A 22,788-nucleotide genomic window follows, 5' to 3' on the forward strand; every position below is an offset into this window, starting at 1 on the left:
AAGAACCTGTCAAATTAGGCATTGCCCAGTCCTGTCAGTATACTAACGTGGGGAGCCACAGGCAGCTTGAAGCCTGGAAAAAAGACAGATACAATGTAATGATTATCCTAAGGATCCGGATAATGATTCCTATGATTTTCTTTTAAATATTAATGGCAGAGGATTCTGGGGAAATGATGGTGGCTACAGAGAAGATTTTTATCCCTGAATATGCCACCCCTCCCCTCAATACACAAGCCCCCACCCCCACAAAGAAGAAAGAAAAGCATCTAGAATAGCAAGATCAAAAACCCACAGACAACATCTACAACAAGGTGTCCACATGAACTGCAACATACAGCCAGGTAGGCACAAATCAACAACAGGAAAAAGACCTACATATGTGTATCCCAAGGTGTGTGGGAGGAAGACGAGGGAAGGACTCTCTCTCTCTTTCAGGAGAGCCAAAGGTTACTATGGTTCAAGAACTCACTGAGATTGAAAAACACTGAGAACAGCGACAGAAACCGGGAGTGAACGTTGCAGGCTCCACTTTGCAGCTGAGTGCAAGAACTTTGAAATGTTCTGAGGATGCCAAGTGTTCTGGGGTCTGTGAAACCTTGACACCTATCAAACCAAAGCACCATTCCAGAACAAACCCCCATACTCAACAAGGACAAGAAAGAGGAGCCCTGGGTAAATGGGCAGAGGAGGGCCAAGGAGGAAGATTTGAGAAATTTTAAGGTCATTTTTAAAAATTATGTTGTGAAAATAATAGAAGATAGCGAGCCCTGGAGTTCTGAAGCTAGAAATTATATTCTGATCTATGATTCCCTCCTAAAGTGGAAACTTATTTCATTTAAAAATGAGTGACAGAAGAGTATTCCACTCACATCCTGTAGAAAATCAGTGAGAAAAAAAAAGAAAAAAGAAGGGTGAAAAGAAAGTTCCAGCAAATCCTGAAAACGTGACAGAAAGACACGTCCACAGAACAAATGAAATTTATTGTCTGATATTGCGGAAAAAGTAAAAGAAATTTTAAAAGGAATAGAAACTGGTTTTAAGAAAAACATAAAAGAAATTAGAAAAAATCAGAAATGAAGTGATTGGAGAATAGCAAGATTTGAAAAGGTGAAAAAATTCAGTAAGTAATTTGTTTAAAAAAAATCATGTCTCGAGAGAAGGTTAAACTAGAAGGAACACAAGTTTGAATAAACACAGTGGATAATGCCTCCTTGGAGAAATAGCTGATTTCAAATCCAGCATAAGAAACGAACTAAATGTTCCTGTTACACCTTGTCGTACAAGAGAGCTGGGAAGACTTCAAAGACTACTGTGGTTGTGTGGAAAGGACTCAGGAGCCAACTTGAACAGGATCCGTGAACCTAAGAGGGTACCATCTCTGCATTGATATTTATAACAACCTCACTGAAAACAACAACAAAGAAAGAAAATACCTCATTAGTCATCTTCGGAAGCTACTTTGCAGTCAACCTTTCTCTCTCCTGTTTTTTCTTTTTTTGTAAAACTGGTAAATAAAATAAAAGAAACATTTATTCTTCCTTTCCTAATTAAACTGTAACTCAGGGCAACCAAGTAGTTGATGAAATAATCTTCTAGCTAGTAAATGAATAATAATCTCATTAGCAGAATATCACCATTTGGTACCCTTAATAAATTAATGGATCTAGACATTGATCATTAATAGCTGCAACGTCACAGTAAGACAGACACTTTATAGTTCCTTTTGGAATTCATCAATATTATCTATGAAGTAAACTTGACAAAAAATCACACCTGAATTATGTCAGTGCTCTAGATCTATCTACCAACTGACAGTAAATACATGGGCCAAAGGAGCATGATAAATATATAAGCATAAAGGGGATGCAATCAGCATAATCCAGACAGTTGGGAACCCTACTGGATGAATGCTTTGAATGCAATGACAAATACTTGCAAGAAAAATGAGCAAATTGAGTTCTTTTAAACCTATACTTTGAAAGAAATTGTGTTTGGATCAGCAATCAAATAAATAATGGTTATTAAAATAAAAATACATTTATAGGACAATCAAGGAAACATGAACTGACTGGCTATTTGTTGATATTAAGGAATTATTATTATTTGCGGATGTGTGATAATGACATAGTTGAGCTTAAAAAGGGCAGTTCTTGCAGTTTAGAAATATGTATACTGACGTTTTCACTGAGAAAAAGAAACCTGGGATTTGCTTTAAAATTGCTGGGGATTATGGCTGTAGTAGTCAGAGAGGGTGTAGAGAAAATATATTGGCCTGAAATTGACATTTGATGAGAACAACTGATGAAAGCTTCTACTTCTTTCTTTTTACTTCTGTAGATGTTTGAAATTTTCCATACTAAAACATGTTTTATAAATGTAGATGGCTTGCAATTTGCTCTTCTGAGCTCTCAGAAGGCAAAAAGCCATTCTTAAATTAGGAGCTTTCTTCTCTGGCCAAGAATTCTAATGATAATTGTGTCCCAACTGGCCGGTGTACTCAGATTGCTCTGAGATCTGTTGGTGGAAAAAAAATCAGCACAAACAATAAAGAGGCTCTTTAGTCTTAGAAGAAAACAACAAAGAGTAAAGGCTGCTGCTAGGTCTAGGGCAATAGTGTAGTATCACTATAAGGCAAAATATTAGTTTCTTCCAAAATCCACTTGTTACTACTGTGTATACTTTTGCAGCAAAATATCTTTTCTACATTGTCAGCATTAAAGTAAATTTACTATTTAGGTGGCATTTAAATTATCATATGCTCAAAGCCTAGAAAGAATCCCCTAGGCTGAAATGACATTAAATCTTATTTTGGCCATTGTAGTGTATTCTCCAGTCCTACTTGCTTTGTCTATAACTGTCCTAAAAAGGTGTGAGGAGATCTGCCAATATTAATGCCAGGATTCAAAATGAGTTCTTTGCAGCTTGCTTCCTTCAGGATCTTCTGCCCTCAGACCCATGTATTTACTTAATGCCTCAGATTATTGTATATGTCACATCTTTCCAACTAGAAGACAAGCTCCTTTAAGGGCAGTGACTAGTCTCATCAACATCGAATTTACTCCAACACTAGTGCTTTCAAAATGTGTGTTGCTTAGTATATGTCTGACCGTAATAAGTTATAGAAACAATTCTACTCTAACTAAATAATAATGATACTACTACTACTATTTCTACTACTACTGCTAATAAAATGTATGAAATAGAGTATACATGGGAAAATAAAGATAACACTGGAAATCCCAGACTATAAAATGAATGATCCCAAAGCCACTTGCCAATCCATTGACTGTAAACAGTTACTTGTGAATTGGTCAACGTTTAAATGCATAATTGAGAGAAGGGTTAAAACAAATTTTATTACCAAAAAACACAATTTTTATACCTACAATTTTTGAGCTCAACTAACCTGTAGTTTTAACAGAAATAGATGAGATTCAAAGTATTCATTCAGGTTCCTAAATGATCCATTCCCTACCTTTCCTTATGAAACAATCAGTTATAACTCTAATAATTTGTCAAGGATTCACCAATCTCTACTTCCTTTATTTTCCAAGGTTTGGTATCATTACAAAATCAAGTCCTTTGGCGGAATTTAATAGTTTCAAAATCCCTCATCAGTATTATTCACTGGGATAAAATAATATGAAAATTTAACAAACACTGACTATGTGCTGAGAAATGATCCTTCAGTGATTCACTCCAGGTGGAGACTAGCATTCAGGCTGCACCTGAGGTAGAACTTGAATTCCAAAGTGGACCTTTAAACCACAGCTCAGCTTCTCTTTTTAAAACCATCAGAAATAAGCCTGTTGCCTGACCTCTGAGATTCTGCAAAGAGACCATATTTAGATCTTTTGTCTCTTTTAACTTCCCTAGTCCCCTTCTCTACTTTCAGAATAGTGATTCCCAGATAAGTACAATGAGTTCAAACAGTGTGGTTAAAGGGGTAATTAGTCTGCTCTGCAGCCAAGTTACTCACAGAAGAAATAAGTTGCCTTTCACAGTTGTTAGTTTCTTCCTGGGCTTTGTTTAGAGGGGTCTCAGCTCAAGCAAGCAGCCTGTCAGCAGCCTGAAATAACTCTGTGGAAATCTAATGGCATATATGTAAAATATGTCTATGAAACCTTTTATTCAATCTTAGATCCATAATTTTACTACTTCTTTAGGCCTGGAAAAGGATATTCAGCTACAAAAGGACAGAAAAGAAAATGTGTATAATACCTCATGCCTGCCTCACACCCTAGAACCTTATTTTACCCCTGTTTCATCAGAAAATGATGTATGCTGTAAGAAACATTTTTTAATTATTTGATCAAATATTTAAGTGCACTAAGTCTCTGTATTTATTAAAGCAAATATAGTTACCTTTCTGTCCCTTTCTAAAAGAAAGCAAAAGATACAGTTCTTTTTTCTTAAGACTCAGGGTTTATGGATATTAATTATTACACTATATTGACACCCAGACATGTTTATAGGAGGCTTTTGAGACATACAGAGCTATTTATTCCCATACCAAATGGCACTTCTTTTTCCTCTGCCTTCTGCTTGTATTTTTTCTGTTGTGATTATATCCTACTGAGGCTGCTACATGTCTTTGTTTGATTTGAGGTTCTAAAGGTAAGACTGTATAGTCTCCTTTTTACAGAATAATAATGGGTTTTATGACTGTTTGCCTTCAGAAGCCTCCTTTTCCACTCATTCTCATTTCATATCTGTGGTGAGGTGTCTAAAACAGATGAGTTAGTTCTGAACTGGTGATATATAAATCAATTATTATTTGATTCATATTCAAAGCAGCTCCTCCTAAAATAGTGGCCTTCCTGCCTGTGGGATGTAGTCTAACCTACTGCCTGGATCTACACCCACCAACATCCATATTTTGTCTATTGTTACCTTGGACACTTGTAGGAACTGAGTGAGTTTCTGTTTCTATTGTGTCCATTGACAGACAAATGAATAAAGAAAATATGGCACATATGTAGAATGGAATGTTATTCAGCCTTAAAAAATAAGGGAATCTTGCCATTTGCAACAACTTGGATGAACCTTGAGGGCATTATGCTAAGTGAAATACTCAGAGAGAGAAAGACAAACACTGCATAATCTCACTTTTACGTGTAATCTAAAAACGCTGCTCTCACAGAAACCGAGTAGAATGGTGGCCGTCAAGGGCTGGGGAGTGGAGGAAATCGGGAGTTGTTGGTCAAAGGGTATAACCTTCCAGTTATAAGATGAATAAATCCTGGGAGTCTGATGTACAGCATGGTGACTATAGTTAACAACACTATTGCATACTCAAAAGTTTCTGAGATAGTAGATCTTACATGTTCTCATCACACACACACACACACACACACAAAGGTAATTAATTGTGTAAGGTCATGGATGTGTTAACTAACCTTATTGTGGTAATCATTTTGCAATATATACATGTATCAAATTATGATGCTGTACACCTTAAACTTATACAGTGTTACATGTCAATTACACCTCAATAAAACTGGAAAGAAGGGCTTCCCTGGTGGCGCAGTGGTTGAGAGTCCGCCTGCCGATGCAGGGGACACGGGTTCGTGCCCCGGTCTGGGAAGATCCCACATGCTGTGGAGCAGCTGGGCCCGTGAGCCATGGCTGCTGAGCCTGTGCATCCAGAGCCTGTGCTCCACAACGGGAGAGGCCACAGCGGTGAGAGGCCCGCGTACCGAAAAAAAAAAAAAAAAAAAAAAAAAAAAAACTGGAAAGAAGAAAAAGATTCACATGGAGAAGGGTGAGGCTGGTAGAAAAAAGCCACTGCCTTGAGCAGTACCGAGGTGGGCGGAAAGCCATGGGGCTCTATTAGCACTGCTGGGGAGGCTCTGTTCCCACGTGTGGGGAGGGGGTAGGACAGCACAGCTGTGATCCTTATTGCAGACCCTAGGCAGCCTCAGGCAACTTTTCAAAGTTAGATGCTGAAAACCAATAAATGAAATCATAAGGAAGAATTACATAAATGCCTTTATTCTACTTCTGGTCCTCTTGGCAACCTTTTCCATCTAAAAGCTGCACCCTGCAGTTCTCAAAGCAGGAACATTAACATGGACCAGAAGTTTCCAAACTTTTCATCCTCAACCCCTACACCAAAAGAAAAGTTGAAATTTTATGACCCCTAGTATATGAAGTATCTTGTGTGTTTTTAATATTTATCAAGAGAACATTTAACGGTTACCTACTATGTGCCAAGAGAAAATAAAAATAAGACACAGACTTTAAATGCAGACTTTGTTCCGGTATTATTCTTCCTTTTAACTTCAGTATAAGAACTATTGAGCTATTTGCTGTCCCAGTAAGGGGATAAGCAGACGATTACAGAATCCTGTGATCTCTTCCCAAGTTTGCAACTATAGGGTTGGTCCTAGAATTGCTCAATAACTTTGTATTTTGATTTAAGGGGAAACTAAAAGAACTTCCTGTCCCAAAGTAACTCTGCTTTGTGGAGACTGGAGGTGCCGTGCAACTGACTCAAGATACTGTTTATTTGTTTAAACAGTTAAATAAGTAGTTTCTATTTAACAAGTGAGCACAAATTTTCACAACAGTACCTACCCCATGACATAACTCAGACAAAAACTCTGAGGGAAAGGAAAACTATATGGGCAAAAAGTCCAGGTTCCATCCACTGTACATGGGATATTGATAGGCTTGTAAAACTTACAGAGGTACCTGGGGGTACCCAGGAACCCTGGGTATTTAGTATACAGATCAGCAAAGGATGGGGGAAAATAAGACGACACCAGGTCAGGGGACAAATTAAGCAGGTGAAGCTGGTCCTTTATATTCTTTTCCCTTCTGATACACCACTGCTCGTTCATGTCCAGAATATGTTCTGTATCCTCAGTAGACCTACACACACACACAGACCCGTGTGTAGCACACAAACATGCACGCATGCATGCATGTACACATACATAGAGTCCCCAGTCTTCTCAGTTAAAATTCAGCTTGTAGTAACTAAAGAAAATGTATAATGCCCTATATTTTATAGATTTTAAAAATACTTGCACTTTAAGAGAAAACTTTTAATGTCTGAAAATCCCTTCTGACGAAGGAAGTTATTTCTGATATTGGAGGTTGACAGTTTCACAGAGAAAACTTCAGGAGCACAGAGACATGCCTGACCCTCTCCCCACGCACCATCTGGGGAGAATTCACCAACATAGAGGCTCAATCCCTCTGCTAAGTCAAAATCAAGTATACCAACATCATTATTTCACAGAGAATACCCTACCTCATGTTAGGCATTCATATGTATTTTATTTGTTGAAGAGAGGAAGAAGATATAAAGGAGGGAATCATCCGAAATTACAGAGTACACCATTTAAGTCAATATAGATATTTAAATTTAAGGTAAAATTCAATGATAATTTGAAATTATATGTGGAGTTTTATTTACTAAAGAATATTTTGCAAAGTTCAACTCCTATTTTAACTTATATTTTCAGAGAAGGTATTTGGTCCAAATGAAGAATACCTTCAATCATTGTTCTTTTATTGCAAGCAAAAAAGGATTTATACTTCTTTTCATGAAATATGGTTGTTTGACAACAGAAGGATAAATATTTTATATTTTTAGAAACAACAGTCAGGCTACTGATATTCTTAATTAGTTTTAATAAATATGAATGCTTTTTATCATCTACTCTTTAGCTTGTACCTGAGGAGTTGAATACCTCCGGAAAGATATGTGCTCCAGACCCGTAAATATGCAGTTCACAGAGTCCACCACCAGAGGGCAATAAAGAAGTCAAATCTTGAAACCCTGGAGTGAAAATAGTGGGAGTTTAAATAAAAGCAACATTTCACAGTATGCTTTTCTGACCAACGTTATATCTAATAACTTAATGGATTGTATGTACATGGATTCTGAAAAGTCAGCAGCACACTTCACTGGTCAATTTCTATGATAAGGGGAACATAATTGGAGTGTAGAAAAACAGTATACTTACATCTTAAAATTCCACCCCTACAGAATCTACTACTCACTATTGAAAAATGATAAGAAGAATAGCTTTCTGTGTCTCAGTCACCAGTTAACATTTTCAAGAGTAGAATTTATCTTCCTATGATGCTCAAATACACAGGAAAAATGCATATCTAGGACAATGGATAAACTCTACATGACATGTGAAAATAATTATTCAAATGGAAAAAGTAAAAGATCTACAAGGAACAGTTTTATATGCATTAGTGTGGATATATACATAAAGAGGCTCTAAGAAACATAAAAATCACTTCCAGGAAGTAATTTTAGGTAGAAGAGAATTAACATGGATGAGGAAGAAAAGAGAGTTGGTTTTAAGATAGTTTCATTTACTTGTTTTTTTTGTGTGTTTATTTATTTGTTTTATTTATTTGGTCTTTGGAATATAAGGAAACAGTGGCTTTCACATCCGTATCCCAGTGGAACAAAGGGACCGAGGTCTATACTGGAGCCCAGCCATTGTTTGACTAGCTTGTAGTAATACTGGTGAAATACAGCCAAATCATTTGAACTACAAGCATCCTCTCTGACAATAATCTTAAGACATCAACATTATAAATTAAAGAAAGGAAAGAGAGAATACTGTTTTCTTTAGTGAGAAAATACAGATTCTGGATCAAATCAATAATGTCAGCAAACCTCATGGCTATAAAATATTCTGCTGCGGGCCTCCCTGGTGGCGCAAGTGGTTGAGAGTCCGCCTGCCGATGCAGGGGATACGGGTTCGTGCCCCGGTCTGGGAGGATCCCATATGCCGCGGAGCGGCTGGGCCCGTGAGCCATGGCCGCTGAGCCTGCGCGTCCGGAGCCTGCGCGTCCGGAGCCTGTGCTCCGCAACGGGGGAGGCCACAACAGTGAGAGGCCTGCATACCGCAAAAAGAAAAATAAATAAATAAATAAATAAATAAATAAAATATTCTGCTGCCTATCATTTAGATCATGCCTCTAGAAGAGGGAAACTGGGTGATCATTTCCCCAGATTTTATATTTAATTCAAATATTTTAGGTAAGAGGCATCTCTAGTAAAACAATGTATCATTGATTTTTTCCAATAGGATAGCTCACAGGAGTTCCTCTTTCCTTCTCAAATACATATGGGGAAATGGAGGTGGGTGTGGGTTAGAGGAACTATCTAAATAGAGCATAGTAATCAACAGTTTGTTTTTTTAAAATTGACATTTCTATTTAAATTGTTTCCAGAGACAGGAGCACACAGAGACAATTCCATGTGACAACAGTGGAAGAGACCAGAGTGATGCAGCTGCAAATCAAAAAATGCCAACACCAGTGATTGATGGCCACCACCAGAACCTGGTTAAGACAAAGAAGGATCCTCCCCTTGAGGCGTCAGAAAGAACATGGCCCTCTCAACACTCTGAGTTTGATCTTCTGGCCTCTAGAGCTGTGATAAAATACATTTCTGTTCTTTTAAGCTAACAAGCTTGTGGTACCTTGTTATGGTAGCCCTAGAGATAACAGTATTTGATTCCTGAGATGGCAACTGTATTCTGACTATGTAATGACTATTCCAAGATGATCAACAGACACAAAGATAAAGAAATGCAAAACTGAGACTAAGCCCAGTTCTTTTTATTCCCAGAATAATAAATGATTTTTTAATTAATTTAGATCTCTTTGTCTAACCCCTCTGCTTTTCAAAAGACTATGTACGACCAATCAAGTAGTAATATGTTATACTTTCATTTTAATTCATCTCAAATTATTTCTAATTCCCCTTATGAGTTCTTACTTGACCCATGAATTATTTAGGAATATATTGTTTAATTTCCATTTGTGATTTTCAACAATTTTTTTTCTGTTAACGATTTCTTATTGCATTCTGTTGTCATCTGAGAGCACTCTTTGTATTGTTTATATCCTTTAAAATGTACTGAAATTTGTTTATGGCCTAGCATATAGTATATCCATATGCATTTGAAAAGAATGTATATTCTGATGCTGTTGGGTGGAATATTTTATAGATGGCTGTTAGGTCTAGTTGATTGATAATGTTGATCAAGTTTTTTTAATTTTCTTGTTGATTTTCTGTCTGTTCTGCTATTGAAAGAAAGGTATTAAAGTATCCAACTATTATTGTAGAACTGTCTGTCTCTCTTTTCCATTGTGTCGATTTTGCTTCATTGTATTTTGAAGTTCTGTTGTTAGGTGCATATAAGTTTATAATTATTATACATTCTAGATGGTATAATCATTTTATCACTTTAAAACATCTTTGTCTCATGGACTTGAGGATATGGGGAGGGGGAAGGGTAAGCTGTGACAAAGCGAAAGAGTGGCATGGACATATATACACTACCAAACGTAAGGTAGATAGCTAGTGGGAAGCAGCCGCACAGCACAGGGAGATCAGCTCTGTGCTCTGTGACCGCCTGGAGGGGTGGGATAAGAAGGGTGGGAGGGAGACGCAAAAGGGAGGGGATATGGGAACATATGTATATGCATAACTGATTAAATTTGTTTAAAAAAATAAAATAAATAGTGAAAAATAAATAAATAAAAAAATAAAATATCTTTGTCTCTAGTAAAAATTTTCGTCTTAAAATATATATTTTTCTGATATTTTCTTAGCCACTCCAGTTTTGTTGCTGTTGTCTTGTTTTGTTTTGTTGTTACTGTTATGGTATATCTATTCCAACCCTTTTACACTTCACTTATATATTTTCTTGACTCTAAAGTGGGTCACTTTCTTGTTGATGTTATATACATATGTAAATGTATATTACATTCAAAAATTACATATATAATAACAAATTATGGCAGACTTTGAACTGGACCTTTTATTGTTTTCGATACGCGGGCCTCTCACTGTTGTGGCCTCTCCCGTTGCAGAGCACAGGCTCCGGACACGCAGGCTCAGCGGCCATGGCTCATGGGCCTACCCGCTCTGCGGCATGTGGGATCTTCCCAAACCGGGGCACGAACCTGTGTCCTCTGCATCGGCAGGTGGACTCTCAGCCACTGCACCACCAGGGAAGCCCTGAACTTCACCTTTAAATGAGTATGATTTAGACAGTAGAGCTTCCCTACTAAATGCAAACAACTCACTTGAACTCTCTTTTTTGTAAAGAACAGACCAATTCTTCCAAGGGGAATTCTTGAACTCATTAGATATGTGATATTCATTATAATTAGTTGCATTTAACACCACAGAAAAGACTTGGTCAAAGGCTATTTTACTCTTTTCTTCCTCACTGGATGATTAGCTAGGTTCATTTTTAAATGGAAGATATACTCTAGATATTTAAATGTAGGGTATCCCTTCCTTTCAAATCTCAGAAAGAAAGGTGTGCTTCAGTTTCCCTGCAGAAAGCTCTAGTATCTTGCCCCCCTTTTGAAAGAGGAACTAATCCTTCTTTCTCTATTCTTCTTTGTCTTCTTCCCTTCATCAGCAATGAGCCTCTTTATCATTTTTGTCAGCCCAAAGAATAATTTTTCTCTTTCCAGGCCATTCAAAAATTGTACACTACAAAGTAAACGGAAAGATCTTTATTTATAAAAATAAAACAGCTATGGCATTAGTTCTTAAAGAGTATAAAATGTTGATCCCTCATTCCAACAAAAAGTCTTGTTAGCATTTAGGGTTCAATGAGAGGCAATAAACAAAAATGTTTTGGTGACTCATTTGACATCTTTACTAAAAGGTTTGAACTCATAATGGTGAATATCAGACATATTTGTGTTAGGCAATTAAAATTAAATTATATCTAGACGTATTTTAAATTACCACATTAACATTAGCAAGTAATCTTAGAACTCATCTTGAAAGTAAAAGGTACTTTTATACTTTATAATGAAAAAATCAATAAAATGTGCCTTTATGCAGAGAAAATGTAATTATAATACCAATTAATGTTAACTGGTCACTTTTTATTGAAGTAGAGTTGACATACAATATTATGTTAGTTTCAAGTGTTCAACATAGCGATCCAACATCTAAATACATTTGAATTGGTCACCATGATAAGTCTAGTAACCATATATCACCATACAAAATTATTACAGTATTATTGACTATATTCCTTATGCGGTAGATTGCATCCCCAAGACATTTATTTTATAACTGGAAATTTGTACCACTTAATCCCCTTCACCTATTTCTCTCAGTCCCCTATCCCCCTTCCCCTCTAGTAATCACCAGTTTGTTCTCTGTATCTACAAGTTTGTTTCTCTTTTGTTTTCTTTGTTTTAGTTTTTAGATTTCACATATGAGTGAAATCATACAGTATTTGTTCTTCTCTGTCTGACTTATTTCACTTAGCACACCTAGTACTCTAGGTCAATCCATGTTGCTGCAAGTGAAAATATTTCATTCTTTTTTAGGACTAAGTACTATTTCATTATATATATGTGTATATATATACCACATCTTCTTTATCCATTCATCTATTTATGGACACTAGTTTCTTCCATATCTTGGCTAGTATAAGTAATGCTCCAATGAACAGAGGGGTGCATACATCCTTTCTTATTAGTGTTTTTGTTTTCTTTGGATAGATACTCAGAAGTTGAATTGTTGGATCATATGGTAATTCTATTTTTAACATTTGGGGGATCCTCTGTACTGTTTTCCATAGTGGCTGCACCAATTGACATTCCCACTAACAGTGCACAAGGGTTCCCTTTTGGATGATGGCCATTCTGACAGGTGTAAGGTGATACCTCACTGTGGTTTTGATTTGCATTTCCCAGATGATTAGTGATATTGAGCATCTTTTCATGTGTCTTTTAGTCATTTGTATGTATTCCCAAAGCAATGTAACCCCTATCAAAATACCAATGGCATTTTTCACAGAATTAGAACAAATAATCCTAAAATTTGTATAGAATCATCCAAACAAACAAACAACCTCCAATAACCAAAGCTATATTGAGAAAGGAAAACAAAGCTGGTGGTATGACATGCACTGATCTCAGACTATACTACAAAGCTATAGTAATCAAAACAGTATGGTATTAGCATAACAACAGACACATAGGTCAGTGGAATAGAATAGGGAGCCCAGAAATGAACCCACAGTTATGTGATCAATTAATCTACAACAAAGGAGGCAAGAACATACAATGAAATAAAGACAATAAATGGTGTTAGGAAAATTGGACAACTACTTGTAAAAGAGTGAAACTGAATTATTTCCTTATACCATACATAAAAATAAATTTAAAATGGATTAAAGACTCACATTTAAGACCTGAAACCATAAAACCCCTAGGAAAAATACATTGACATCGATCTTAGCAATATTTTTTGGGGGTCTATCTCCTCAGCCATGGCCAACAGAAGTAAAATTAAACAAGTGTCATTGTATCAAACTGAAAAGCTTTTGCAGAGAGGAGAAAACCATCACAAAATGAAAAGGTAACTTACTGAATGAAAGATTTTTTCAAATGATATATCTGATAAGGAGTTAATATCCAAATTATCTAAAGAAATCATACAATTTAATATCAAAAACCCCCAGATATTCCAATTTAAAAATGGGCAGAGAACCTGAACTGGTCACCTTTTAAAGTGTTTGATACAGTACTTAGATGCATTCTTTTTTCATTAGCCTTGAATATCAATACTCTTAATATCTCCGTTTATAAATGAAGAAATTAAGGAATGGAGAGATAAATGACTTGTCTAAGGTACAAAGCTTATTACAAAAAAGATTATACTAAACCAGACCTCTGATTCAGATTCCTATACTTTAATCATTATGGCTTACTGCAGAAGATTAGAGACAGAATTTGACATTGAAAGCTTAGATTCCAGTTTTTAATGAGACTTCTTCACCATGCCTTTATGTCTAAGGGAAAAAATTCTGGTCTGTACTGCCATTAATGGTAATACTGCCTTAGAGAAATGTTCTGGAGGGAAAGGATATTATTCAAATTTATTTTTAAAGTTTTTTTTTTTTGGTTTGACTTTGTTTCTTAGTTTTCTCATGCTAGGATGGGAGGGCAAACAAAACCTAAACTAACAATACCAACTATACGTGTGTGTGTGTGTGTGAGTGTGCCTGTACTTATAAGTATGAAAATACAACTTACAAGCAAAGGCAAGGCCAGAATCTATAAGGCTAAGGATTTTGACTTTATCTTAGATGCAAGAGAAAGCAATTAAATGAAAAGATAGTTGTGTAGATACTAGGCTGTTCAAGTAGAGCAAAGGAGAAATGGTAGTGGCTAAGATGGTGGCAATGAAGATGAAGAGAAACATTATATAAGTGATGAGAGAGAGAGAGAGAGAGATGAGATTCCAGAGGACCTAATGATGCACTCTATGCAGAAAGTGAAGAAAAGGAAGGAATTGAGGACCATTCCCAGGTTTTTGCATTGAGTTACTTTTTGTGTGAATCATGGCACCATTCACTGAGGAAGAAAAGATTTGCAGGATGGAACAGTTTGGAAGAAGGAATAATTGAAGTTTCATTTTAGACATCTTAGTTGTAGAGACGTCAAGCAGTGTTCCTCATATTTCTCCAATGAAAAGAATCACCTGAGGATCTTATTGCACATATGGATTATCACCTTTTCTGCGAGAACTTCTGGTTTGGTAGTCTGAGTTGAACACAAAGTACTGGATTTTCTCACACTGCAGAAGAAAAAAAAAACACACTGAAGGAGGTGGGAAAGAGCTAACCTAAGTAACTTTGGAAAATAGTATTTTAATATACTGTAATTAACCATGCACAATATATACTGAAAGGCTAAAGACAAGAAGAAATGTACACAGAACCCTGAGGAAGATGGCAGAAGAGTAAGACACGGAGATCACCTTCCTCCCCACAGATACATCAGAAATTCATCTACACGTAGAACAACTCCTACAGAACACCTACTGAACGCTGACAGAAGACCTCAGACCCCCCAAAAGGCAAGAAACTCCCCACATACCTGGGTAGGACAAAAGAAAAAAGAATAAACAGAGACAAAAGGATAGGGACGGGACCTGCACCAGTGGGAGGGAGCCGTGAAGGAGGAAAGGTTTCCACACACTAGAAGCCCCTTCGCGGGCGGAGACTGCAGGTGGCAGAGGGGGAAAGCTTCGGAGTAGCGGAGGAGAGCACAGCAACAGGGGTGTGGAGGGCAAGGCGGAGAGATTCCGGCACAGAGGATCGGTGCCCTCAGGCACACACCAGCCCGAGAGGCTTGTCTGCTCGGCCACCACCGGTGGCGGGGGGGGGGGGGGGGGGGGCGGGGCTGGGAGCTGAGGCTCGGGTATCGAGTTTCAGTGGGAGCGCAGGGAGAGGACTGGGGCTGGCGGCAGGAAGAGAGCCTGAAGGGGTTAGTGCACCACGGCTAGCCCGGAGGGAGTCCGGGGGAAAAAGTCTGGAGCTGCCGAAGAGGCAAGAGGCTTTTTCTTCCCTTTTGTTTCCTGGTGCGCGAGGAGAGGGCATTAAGAGAACTGCTTAAAGAAGCACCAGAGACGGGCGCGAGCCGTGGCTAAAGGCGCGGACCCCGGAGACGGGCGTGGGACGCTGGGGCTGCTGCTGCCGCCGCCACAAGGCCTGTGTGTGAGCGCAGGTCACTGTCCACCCCGCCTTCCGGGGAGCCTGTGCACCCCGCCACTGCCGGGGTCCCAGGACGCAGGGACGGCTTTCCCGGGAAAGCGCACGGAGCGCCTCGAGCTGGTGCAACGTCACGCCGGCCTCTGCCGCCGAAGGCCCGCCCCACACTGCGCGCCCCTCCCTCCCCTCTGCCTGAGTGAGCCAGAGCCCCCGAATCAGCAGCCCCTTTAAACCCGTCCTGTCTGAGCGAAAAACGGACGCCCTCCGGCGACCTACGCGCAGAGGCGGGGCCAGGTCCAGGGCTGAGACCCGGGAGCTGTGAGAGCAGAGAAGAGACAGGGAAATCTCTCTGTGCAGCCTCGGAGGCAGCGGATTAAAGCTCCACGGCCCATTTGATGTGCCCTGCGTCTGTGGAGTGCATGAATGGACAGCGAATCATCCCAAATTGAGGAGGTGGACTTTGAAGACAAGATTTAAGACTTTCCCCCCTTTTCCTCTTTTTACAACGAATTATCCCAAATTGAGGAGGTGGACTTTGAGAGGAAGATTTTCGATTTTCCCCCCTGCTCTCTTTTTGTGAAGGTGTATGTGTATGCTTCTGTGTGAGATTTTCTCTGTATAGCTTTGCTTCCACCATATGTCCCAGGGTTCTATCTGTCCGTTTTTTTTTTTCAATACTTTTTAATTTTAATAACGCTACTATATTTTATACTTTATTCTATTTTACTTTATCTGCTCTTTTTTTCCTACCTTCCCTTCCTCCCTCCCTCCCTCCGCCCCTCCGCCCCTTCTTTCTTTCCTTCCTCCCTCCCTCCTTCTTCCTTTCACTCTTTTTCTTTCCTTCCTCCCTCCCTCCCTCCTGTCTTTCCTTCCTCCCTCCCTCCCACCCTTCTTCCTTTCACTCTTTCTCTTTCCTTCCTCCCTCCCTCCCGTCTATCTGTCTTTCTTTCCTTCCTCCCTCCCTTCTTCTATTCACTCTTTTTCTTTCCTTCCTCCCTCCCACCCTTTTCTTTCTTTCCGTGCTTCCTCCCTCCCTCCCTCCTTTCTTTCTTCCTTCCTTCCTTTCTTTCTCTCTCTATTTCTTTCTTCTACTAATTCTTTCTTTCTACTTTTTCTCCCTTTTATTCTGAGCCGGGTAGATGAAAAGCTCTTGGTGCTGCAGCCAGGAGTCAGTGCTGTGCCTCTGAAGTGGGAGAGCCAACTTCAGGACACGGGTCCACAAGAGACCTCCCAGCTCCACATAATATCAAGCGGCAAAAATCTCCCAGAGATCTCCATCTCAACACCAGCACCCAGCTTCAGTCAACGACCAGCAGGCTACAGTGCTGGTCACCCTATGCCAAGCAACTAGCAAGGCAGGAACACAACCCCAACCATTAGCAGAAAGGCTGCCTAAAAACATAATAAGGCCACAGGCACCCCAAAACACACCACCAGACATGGACCTGTCCACCAGAAAGACAAGATCGAGCCTCAACCACCAGAACACAGGCACTAGTCCCCCCCACCAGGAAGCCTACACAACCTACTGAAACAACCTTAGCCACTGGGGACACACACCAAAAACAACGGGAACTACGAATCTGCAGCCTGCAAAAAGGAGACCCCAAACACAGTAACATAAGCAAAATGAGAAGACAGAAAAACACACAGCAGGTGAAGGAGCAAGATAAAAACCTACCAGACCAAACAAATGAAGAGGTAACAGGCAGTCTACCTGAAAAAGAATTCAGAATAATGATAGTAAAGATGATCCAAGATTCTATTTCCAAGATCCAAAATCTTGGAAACAGAATAGACAAAATGCAAGAAACAGTTAACAAGGACCTAGAAGAACTAAAGATGAATCAAGCATCGATTAAAAACACAATAAATGACATGAAAAATACTCTAGATGGGATCAATAGCAGAATAACTGAGGCAGAAGAACGGATAAGTGAGGTGGAAGATAAAATAGTGGAAATAACTGATGCAGAGCAAAATAAAGAAAAAAGAATGAAAAGAACAGAGGACAGTCTCAGAGACCTCTGGGACAACACTGAGCGCACCAACATTCGAATTATAGGGGTTCCAGAAGAAGAAGAGAAAAAGAAAGGGACTGAGAAAATATTTGAAGAGATTATAGTTGAAAACTTCCCTAATATGGGAAAGGAAATAGTTAATCAAGTCCAGGAGGCACAGAGAGTCCCATACAGAATAAATCCAAGGAGAAATACGCCAAGACACATATTAATCAAACTGTCAAAAATTAAACACAAAGAAAACATATTAAAAAAAGCAAGGGAAAAACAACAAATAACACACAAGGGAATCCCCATCAGGTTAACAGCTGATCTCTCAGCAGAAACTCTACAAGCCAGAAGGGAGAGGCAGGACATAATTAAAGTGATGAAGGAGACAAACCTGCAACCAAGATTACTCTACCCAGCAAGGATCTCATTCAGATTTGATGGAGAAATTAAAAACTTTACAGACAAGCAAAAGCTGAAAGAGTTCAGCACCACCAAACCAGCTTTACAACAAATGCTAAAGGAACTTCTCTAGGCAAGAAACACAACAGAAGGAATATACCTACAATAACGAACCCAAAGCAATTAAGGAAATGGGAATAGGAACATACATATCAATAATTACCTTAAATGTAAATGGACTAAATGCTCCCACCAAAAGATACAGATTGGCTGAATGGATACAAAAACAAGACCCATATATATGCCGTCTACAAGAGACCCACTTCAGACCTAGAGACACATACAGATTGAAAGTAAGGGGATGGGGCTTCCCTGGTGGCGCAGTGGTTGAGAGTCCGCCTGCCGATGCAGGGGACACGGGTTCGTGCCCCGATCCCGGAAGATCCCACATGCCGCGGAGCGGCTGGGCCCGCGAGCCATGGCCGCAGAGCCTGTGTGTCCGGAGCCTGTGCTCCGCAACGGGAGAGGCCACAACAGTGAGAGGCCCGCGTACAGCAAAAAAAAAAAAAAAAAAAAGAAAGTAAGGGGATGGAAAAAGATATTCCATGCAAATGGAAATCAAAAGAAAGCTGGAGTAGCAATTCTTATATCAGACAAAATAGATTTTAAAATAAAGACTATTAGAAGAGACAAAGAAGGAAACTACATAATGATAAAGGGATCGATCCAAGAAGATATAACAATTGTAAATATTTATGCACCCAACATAGGAGCACCTCAATACATAAGGCAAATACTAACAGCCATAAAAGGGGAAATCAACAGTAACACACTCATATTAGGGGACTTTAACACCCCACTTTCACCAATGGACAGATCATCCAAAATGAAAATAAATAAGGAAACACAAGCTTTAAATGATACATTAAACAAGATGGACTTAATTGATATTTATAGGACATTCCATCCAAAAACAACAGAACACACATTTTTCTCAAGTGCTCATGGAACATTCTCCAGGATAGATCATATCTTGGGTCAAAAATCAAGCCTTGGTAAATTTAAGAAAATTGAAATTGTATCAAGTATCTTTTCCGACCACAATGCTATGAGACTAGACTTCAATTACAGGAAAAGATCTGAAAAAAAATACAAACACATGGAGGCTAAACAATACACTACTCAATAACGAAGTGATCACTGAAGAAATCAAAGAGGAAATAAAAAAATACCTAGAAACAAATGACAATGGAGAAACTACGACCCAACACTATGGGACGCAGCAAAAGCATTTCTAAGGGGGAAGTTTATAGCAATACAATCCCACCTTAAGAAACAGGAAACATCTCAAGTAAACAACCTGACCCTGCACCTAAAGCAATTAGGGAAAGAAGAACAAAAAACCCCCAAAGTTAGCAGAAGGAAAGAAATCATAAAGATCAAATCAGAAATAAATGAAAAAGAAATGAAGGAAACGACAGCAAAGATCAATAAAACTAAAAGCTGGTTCTTTGAGAAGATAAACAAAATTGATAAACCATTAGCCAGACTCATCAAGAAAAAAAGGGAGAAGACTCAAATCAATAGAATTAGAAATGAAAAAGGAGAAGTAACAACTGACACTGCAGAAATACAAAAGATCAGGAGAGATTACTACAAGCAACTCTATGCCAATAAAATGGACAACCTGGAAGAAATGGACAAATTCTTAGAAATGCACAACCTGCCAAGACTGAATCAAAAAGAAATAGAAAATATGAATAGACCAATCACAAGCACTGAAATTGAAACTGTGATTTAAAATCTTCCAACAGGGCTTCCCTGGTGGCGCAGTGGTTGAGAGTTCGCCTGCCGATGCGGGGGACACGGATTCGTGCCCCGATCCCGGAAGATCCCACATGCCGCGGAGCGGCTGGGCCCGCGAGCCATGGCCGCGGAGCCTGTGTGTTCGGAGCCTGTGCTCCGCAACGGGAGAGGCCGCAGCAGTGAGAGGCCCGCGTACAGCAAAAAAAAAAAAAAAAAAATCTTCCAACAAACAAAAGCCCAGGACCAGATGGCTTCACAGGCAAATTCTATCAAACATTTAGAGAAGAGCTAACACCCATCCTTCTCAAACTCTTCCAAACAATTTCAGAGGAAGGAACACTCCCAAACTCATTCTACGAGGCCACCATCACCTTGATACCAAAACCAGACAAGGATGTCACAAACAAAGAAAACTACAGGCCAATATCACTGATGAACATAGATGCAAAAATCCTCAACAAAATACTAGCAAACAGAATCCAACAGCACATTAAAAGGATCATACACCATGATCAAGTGGGGTTTATTCCAGCAATGCAAGGATTCTTCAATATACGCAAATCAATCAATGTGATACACCATATTAACAAATTGAAGAAGAAAAACCATATGATCATCTCAATAGATGCAGAGAAAGCTTTCAACAAAATTCAACACCCATTTATAATAAAAACCCTGCAGAAAGTAGGCATAGAGGGAACTTTCCTCAACATAATAAAGGCCATATATGACAAACCCACAGCCAACATCATCCTCAGTGGTGAAAAACTGAAACCATTTCCACTAAGATCAGGAACAAGACAAGGCTGCCCACTCTCACCACTCTTATTCAACTTAGTTTTGGAAGTTTTAGCCACAGCAATCAGAGAAGAAAAGGAAATAAAAGGAATCCAAATTGGAAAAGAAAAAGTAAAGCAGTCACTGTTTGCAGATGACATGATACTATACATAGAGAATCCTAAAGAGGCTACCAGAAAACTACTAGAGCTAATCAATGAGTTTGGTAAAGTAGCAGGATACAAAATTAATGCACAGGGGCTTCCCTGGTGGCGCAGTGGTTGAGAGTCTGCCTGCCGATGCAGGAGACACGGGTTCGTGCCCCGGTCTGGGAAGATCCCACATGCCGTGGAGCGGCCAGGCCCGTGAGCCATGGCTGCTGAGCCTGCGCGTCCGGAGCCTGTGCTCCGCAATGGGAGAGGCCACAACAGTGAGAGGCCCGCGTACCGCAAAAAAAAAAAAAAAAAAAAAAAAATTAAGGCACAGAAATCTCTGGCATTCCTGTACACTAATGATGAAAAATCTGAAAATGAAATCAAGAAAACACTCCCATTTACCACTGCAACAAAAAGAATAAAATATCTAGGAATAAACCTACCTAAGGAGACAAAAGACCTGTATGCAGAAAACTATAAGGCACTGAAAAAAGAAATTAAAGATGATACAAATAGATGGAGAGATATACCATGCTCCTCGATTGGAAGAATCAATATTGTGAAAATGACTCTACTACCCAAAGCAATCTACAGATTCAATGCAATCCCTATCAAACTACCACTGGCATTTTTCACAGAACTAGAACAAAAAATTTCAAGATTTGTTTGGAAAAACAAAAGACCCCGAATAGCCAAAGCAATCTTGAGAACGAAAAACGGAGCTGGAGGAATCAGGCTCCCTGACTTCAGACTATACTACAAAGCTACAGTAATCAAGACAGTGTGGTACTGGAACAAAAACAGAAAGATAGATCAATGGAACAGGATAGAAAGCCCAGAGATAAACCCACGCACATATGCTCAACTTATCTTTGATAAAGGAGGCAGGAATGTACAGTGGAGAAAGGACAGCCTCTTCAATAAGTGGTGCTGGGAAAACTGGACAGGGACATGTAAAAGTATGAGATTAGATCATTCCCTACCTAACACCATACACAAAAATAAGCTCAAAATGGATTAAAGATCTAAATGTAAGGCCAGAAACTATCAAACTCTTAGAGGAAAACATAGGCAGAACACTCTATGACATAAATCACAGCAAGATCCTTTTGGACCCACCTCCTAGAGAAATGGAAATAAAAACAAAGATAAACAAATGGGACCTAATGAAACTTCAAAGCTTTTGCACAGCAAAGGAAACCATAAACAAGACCAAAAGAGAACCCTCAGAATGGGAGAAAATATTTGCAAATGAAGCAACTGACAAAGGATTAATCTCCAAAATTTATAAACAGCTCATGCAGCTCAATAGCAAAAAAACAAACAACCCAATCCAAAAATGGGCAGAAGACTTATATAGGCATTTCTCCAAAGAAGATATACAGACTGCCAACAAACACATGAAAGAATGCTCAGCATCATTAATCATTAGAGAAATGCAAATCAAAACTACAATGAGATATCATCTCACACCAGTCAGAATGGACATCATCAAGAAATCTAGAAACAATAAATGCTGGAGAGGGTGTGGAGAAAAGGGAACACTCTTGCACTGTTGGTGGGAATGTGAATTGGTACAGGCACTATGGAGAACAGTATGGAGGTTCCTTAAAAAACTACAAATAGAACTACCATATGACCCAGCAATCCCACTACTAGGCATATGCCCTGAGAAAACCATAATTCAAAAAGGGACATGTACCAAAATGTTCATTGCAGCTCTATTCACAATAGCCTGGAGATGGAAACAACCTAAGTGTCCATCATCGGATGAATGGATAAAGAAGATGTGGCACATATATACAATGGAATATTACTCAGCCATAAAAAGAAATGAAACTGAGCTATTTGTAATGAGGTGGATAGACCTAGAGTCTGTCATACAGAGTGTAGTAAGTCAGAAAGAGAAAGACAAATACAGTATGCTAACACATATATATGGAATTTTAAAAAAATGTCATGAAGAACCTAGGGGTAAAACGGGAATAAAGACACAGACCTACTTGAGAATGGACTTGAGGATATGGGGAGGGGGAAGGGTAAGCTGTGACAAAGCGAAAGAGAGGCATGGACATATATACACTACCAAACGTAAGGTAGATAGATAGT

At 39.0% G+C, this 22,788-nt stretch overlaps 1 protein-coding gene and 1 pseudogene across 1 annotated transcript in view; both read right to left on the bottom strand.

Moving 5' to 3' along the window:
* The window catches only part of LOC132493385 (forkhead-associated domain-containing protein 1-like), a 202,853-nt gene that overhangs the window by 164,700 nt on the left and 15,365 nt on the right, over positions 1 to 22,788 (bottom strand). The window lies entirely within an intron of this gene.
* LOC132494210 (3-hydroxyisobutyrate dehydrogenase, mitochondrial-like) overlaps positions 1 to 22,788 on the bottom strand; it is a 38,159-nt pseudogene that overhangs the window by 2,471 nt on the left and 12,900 nt on the right.

The sequence above is a fragment of the Mesoplodon densirostris genome, chromosome 7, assembly GCF_025265405.1.
Source record: "Mesoplodon densirostris isolate mMesDen1 chromosome 7, mMesDen1 primary haplotype, whole genome shotgun sequence".
Taxonomy (NCBI): Eukaryota; Metazoa; Chordata; class Mammalia; order Artiodactyla; family Ziphiidae; genus Mesoplodon; species Mesoplodon densirostris.